Source organism: Strix uralensis, chromosome 3, assembly GCF_047716275.1.
Source record: "Strix uralensis isolate ZFMK-TIS-50842 chromosome 3, bStrUra1, whole genome shotgun sequence".
NCBI lineage: Eukaryota > Metazoa > Chordata > Aves > Strigiformes > Strigidae > Strix > Strix uralensis.
The window spans coordinates 61,053,722-61,059,721 of NC_133974.1; positions in this window are offsets into that span (position 1 = coordinate 61,053,722).

Sequence of the window (6,000 nt, forward strand, 5' to 3'; positions counted from 1 at the left end):
TGTGAACTTTCCTTTACGCTTTCAGGAACTACATTTTGGGTTCTTTGACATTTCCTTACAGCTCGGCAGAGAGATCTTAGACGTGCTCTTCATATGAAATTTAAATGGCTTAGCAGGTGTGAACAAAAGGCTGTTAGTAAAAGCTCCTGAGCCCAGAGGGTTGTTTGCCAATGTTTGACTCCAGTGAACAGTCTATTGAAGAACCAGGATCCCCCAGTGCTTTTAAAAGAACTGAAGCACATGTATACACATTACATTTTGAAAAATAGTAAGTTTTTGGCTGACTGTTTTTATGGACTGAACAATAATAACCTGTGGGTATTTTCTACATTTTATTGAGCAATTCTGTACCTACTGGAGTCAGAAAGGTCTTTCCATTGATTTTAATAGGGGTTGGAGTAGATTCTTAATAAGGAAGAGTTATGACTTTCAGTTGGTTGTGGCTTCCCATAGAAACACCTTGCTGATAATGGCATTTTAAGTTACAGTCTTGCAAAGAATAGTGACATGCATTTTTCCAAAGTTTCTTCAACAAAGAGTGATAGCTTTGCATACATCAGTAAACTATAGGAAATATATCTCCAGAACTCTCTCTCCAGCTGTCAGTGAGTGTGATTAGCATCATGGTCTTAATAAATACATTTAAAGTTTTAGCACTGTGCATGAACTGGACACTCAAAACCCCGAAATGTTCAAGTGCTGCATAGGCAGGCAGGTTTATTAATGTTTTGTTCAACTACAGAGCAAAGGACATGATGTGAGATTTCTAAGCACTGCAATAGTGTGGATTCAAAATCTCAAGCTAAAAACTCCCCCATCTATTGACACATATTAACTAATGCTACTTGTCACTAGAAATATATTAAGATGACTGATTTGTAAGTGTTTATAAAGTATTTTTAAGATAAAGCAGAATGCAAATGTTTAATACAGTAGGAATTCTGGGCCTTTCCAACACAAAGAAGAACCTGTCCAAATGGGTGTTTATACAAAGCAGGCCATCCAGGTGGTCCCCAACTAGTGTTACCACTTTTTATTTAACAGCACAGAACATGAACTCAGTATTCCCATAGGAATATTAATATCTCTGTACATGGTGTCACACAGTTAAAATCTGTACAGGCACTTGACTGACCCTCAGCATTCCAATAGCTAAGCAAATATGAAGCATTTTTGGTCTCTGTCTTCAGAGACTCAGTTTGGGGCATCATTTTGCCAGAGTAGACCAAAAGAAAACAACTTACATCTTATCTAGGGCTACATGGAAAATCCATGGCAGAGTCATGGCTTGTGCCTAGATTTCCAAAACCAGACCTGAGTCCTCCCACCACAGAACTATTTTTCTACTCTCTCAAAAAAAAAACCAAGAAAAAGAAAAAAAGTCAAACCCAACCACCTCTGCAGATTTCATTAAATATGTGGGTTGTTGTATTTTAGGGGAAGAAGAGATGGAGGGACCTAGAAAAAAGATAGATATCCCACAGTTTCAGGGAGAAGTACAGGTCCATTAAAGATTTACTTTGGGAGTAAAAATTACTTGAGATATCTTCAAATTACAAAAAGTGTTTTGAAATATGTTTGGCATATCTTTAATGCATTTGTGACAGCTGGAGACATGTTGGAGAAATTTTTTGAATTAATTTTAAATATCACTCTCTCCCTTTGTGATTTCTTGAGTGGGGTGTGCTGTAATTTATTTTTAAAGAGGCAATGTAGGTTTCTAGATGCTGTTAAAGGAATCCAAAATAATTCTTTTGCACCCTGCCACTGTTCAAAGAAAAGGACACTGAATTAATTTAAATATATTTGTGAAAGATTGATTCCCCCAGTGGAATTTACACATCTACTTTCACTAATTATTCCTGAAGTTTCACCTATCAACTGACAATTTTCTACAGAAGGGAAGCAAAACAGTTTGACTTTTTCTGACAGCAAAGAGCTTTAACAAAACTAGAATGAAAACTGGCATCTCGCACTCCTTACCTTGCTAATGTCTACATTACCAGAAGAAAGAGCACTAACAACCCCTTTTTATGCCAGCATTAGAACCCACAGTTTAGTCTAAGCAGCAGGGAAAAGAAATCAACAAAATATTTATTTTAATAATGGTTACCTTGAATTTTTTGTCATCCTTAATATTTATCTTAAATGACAGACTTGTTGTCTGACTTTAAAATTAAAGATAAAGCAGTGGCGCTGAATATGTTTGCCCACTTTTAATAAATTGAAATATCAGCTGTCATTTAAAAATACATACAAAACCAAACATTCCTCTCTCTTTTTTTTTTTAATCATTAATGGGAAACTTTCTAAAAAAGTACACAGAAAGATAGTCTGTCAAGCACACAATTTTATTGACCTGATTGTGGAAACAGCTTCAGAAAGTTGGAGCACAAACTTAATTGCAATTATTTCCACTCTGTGTATGAAGTTGAATCTAAAAGCAAATTGTTTCTGCAGGAAAATTGGGTTTCATCAAAGAATAAAGGCTCCATATAAAATGCAGTTAACACTTGCCAACGTATCCGTTAAATTGATTCTAATTTCCTACCTTTTTCAAGGCGTTGATATTACCCTGCTGCAAGGCATTTTGGTTATCATTATTATTTTACCATATGAAAGCTTAAATGCATTTGCTGCTTAAGTGATCTGCGTCTCTGGCCTTGTTCCAGGTGTCCCTTGCTCTTTCTTATAGAGAAGCAGTATAAAGATTTCAGTAACTGACAGACCCCTTTCTTGGAGGTTTGGTTTTTTTTTTTTTTTTTTTAAATACACAGGAGAATTGAACATAGATGAAGGGATTTGAAAAAGTCTAAGAAAGCTGTGGGAAAACTAAGATCTGAAATAAAAAAAGGCTAAAGGGTCATTTTATTGGAAGAGGCAACCAGATTCTTGGGCTGGCACCCGCCAGAGTGTCAGCCCATAGGAGAAGAGGGCACCCAGGGAGTACTCAGTCTGCCCTCATGACTCCTCATCCCTAGGGATGGTGGGGTTGGAGGCCAGGATCCATCTGCATTTCATCCCAGGCACAGATACAACTAGTGCTCTATTCCATGTTTGTGTTGTATGAGGTTTTTTTACTTATGAGCCATAAAGTTATTTGATTTCAGGAAAGAGTCCCAGTGCAATTAAATAGAGATTGGTTTTTAAATTAATGCAGAATCTGGTACATCTGGCCGTAAAAAAATCTGAGAGCAGCATAAGCAATGTTCATTTGCTTCATATCAAGCAAAAATAAGCATCCCCCTCTTTTCCTCTTTCAGTCCTATTTGTCCCTTTCCAAGAGCAGTGTTGCCTTTTCCACCATGCCTGGTACCGTTGATACAAACAGGGTGGTCACCAAAACCCCTCTGATGCCCTCAATGGTGGCACACACCCTGTCCTCTAACCTCACACAAGAGAAAAATGCAGTCCTTTCAATAGCCGCTGGCCAACATCTTTTTCGAGTCCTACACAGTCTTCACCATCTTTGTGACAGTCTACGACAAACAGGGAGATCACTAACAGCATGCAGCACACTTCCCACTGTGAGAAGCTAAGCCTTTAGAGACTAGTTTGGGAAAAGTGCTGTGGAGGAGGAAAGAGCACAGGGACTCTTCTCCATAACAACCTATAAAAAGACTGCAAAAATATTTTTTTTCTTGAAGAACCCATAGGTAACATTTATTCTAACTTTTCTAGTGTGTATTTTAGACCTTTCCTAATAAAATACTCAGTCTATAAGCTTCACTATGTGGTTTCTTACCTATTTTGTCTGCTTTTCCAAAGCTAAATAAATCTCATTACTTTTCATGTAGAGTAATAACTTACTGAGTGACATACACTGCATCCATTTCTTCTTGTAGGCAGTCTTGCAATATGGAACATATGTTACGATCCAGCCAAGGCCCTTTCACCTTGTCGTTCTTCACAAACTTCATTTAAATTATCAAGATTTTAAACAGTCTGTAAGGAAGCATCCTGGGGCTCTCACTTTGGAGTTTAAGTCCTTCTGCCAGCCTTTCATCTTGTTCCAGTTTGTTGCATCTACATTTATTTGACATCCAAGAGCATTTGTCACCCTTGGGCATCTCCTTCAATGTGTTCCTAGCACATGTTCTCCTGGGTGAAGCATACAGCGCAGCAGTTGGAACCTTCTCCTTTCTTCTCTTTGCCATACTGCTAGAGACCCCAAGCCAGGGGGTGCTGAGAGCCTGTGGGGCACTACAGCATCCTGGACCTTCTGGTGCTCAGCATGCTGTGAGATCTAGCAAACAGCCAGCAAGAATAGATAGGTACATGTTGAAAAAAGTCTACATCTCCCTTCACATATCTCTGAGGAATATGTTTGTAAGTTTTCTTGTAGAATTATGTCAACAAATTAATTCAAACAGACTTGCCATGGCTAGAGGATGAAATCTGAAATCTGCAAAGCCATCACTTACACCAAAGTCCGTTTTACAAACAATATATTTGCTCATTTATTTTTCTGCATTCTGCTCTCTGCTCACCTACAAAACCCACCAACACAGTATGGGTGAAGACAAGCTTGCCAAGGAAGATTTAATACATCAGAAGGTACTTAAAAAAGGAAAAAAACACCCCATCCAACCCAAACACTCAAACTCTTCATAAAATAGAGAATAAAATAAAATCAAAACAAGCAGACTTGCAGCAAAAACCAGTCCAATGATTGAACAAAAATGCTGATGAAAATGTGCTGATACCTGTTTTAACGCGCAGTTGAGGATGCTGTACAGCTTCTTAAAACTAGCAGATAGCCAGAGCCCTTTGCTCATCCAAGCCTGCCCTATGATAGGCACTCATCACGATGCTGCATCCTGGGGTTGTCCTCTTTCCTTGCAAAAAGAGCAATTGACTCAAGAGATGCTTGCAACTTGGGGTGCCTCACCTAATTTTGGGCAGTTATGGTCTTCCCAGAACATTGTATTTCTGAATTCTGTCCCCAGGTGGTGTGTTTTAACCCAGCACCATGGCAAAGAGACAACAGCATGCCTCCCCACTGCCATGTGGACACCAGCTATGGTAACGTTATTGGAAGCAGAGGAGGAAAAAAAAAATCAGTGAAAATAAGAATTAAAAAAGTCAAACCAAAACAACAAAATTGAGCAACCTAAACTAACCTAAGCTATATTTTGGAAAGGGCAGTATACACAGTGCCCATTTGCTGGATCCAGTCATGTACAAAGGCCACCGGAAGAAGAGGAAAACGATCAGCTAAGACTATAGAGTCTATCATGAGAAACACACAATTTTGAAAAGACGTGAGTATATGTCCTTCTTAAATGTTTGTGTGTCCTGTGACAAGTCCAGAATAGACACCTCACCAGCAAACTCAAAGCAATGAACAAGATCAGGACATCATGACACTGTGATGAGTCTTTGCATAACCAAGTAGGTGTGTTACTTAAAGTTTTAAAAGTGAAGATGTAGAAAAACACAGGCTTGTATGTGTATATCGTCAAAGTAATTATCACGTTTTATTCCCTGTTTTTCCCAGGGCCATCTGCTAATTCAATTTTTATTTTGCCATGCTGGACTGTAAATACAGAATAACAACTTGCAGGGCATGTGACCCTCCCTCTCTTAATTTTTGCCATTTTCCCCAATGCTAAATGGTGTAGGACTCTGAAGCAATTTCGTTTACCAAGTTGGCTTATGTTTTCAGACACTCTGAGTTCTTCTCAGACTTTGAAATCTTCCTTCACAGTGGCTCCCCTGATGCCACAGTCAAGCAGCTGCCTCTCAGAGTGCCCTCCCAAAATGCCTCTCCTCTCACTCCCCAGTCTCTAACGTTGCTTTTCTCAGTATAAATTTTCTTCTTCTAAGAAAGGAAAAGCAAAACAAAACCATAATTATGTTTAAAAACAACCATCAGAAAAGAGGCCTGCAAAGTAGCATTTGACTCTCAAGTAACAGTTGAGTAGGGGCTGAGATTGTGCCTGTGAAATCATGCCTGAGCTATAACTTACAGTCACATTTACTTTACTTCTTGTTTGT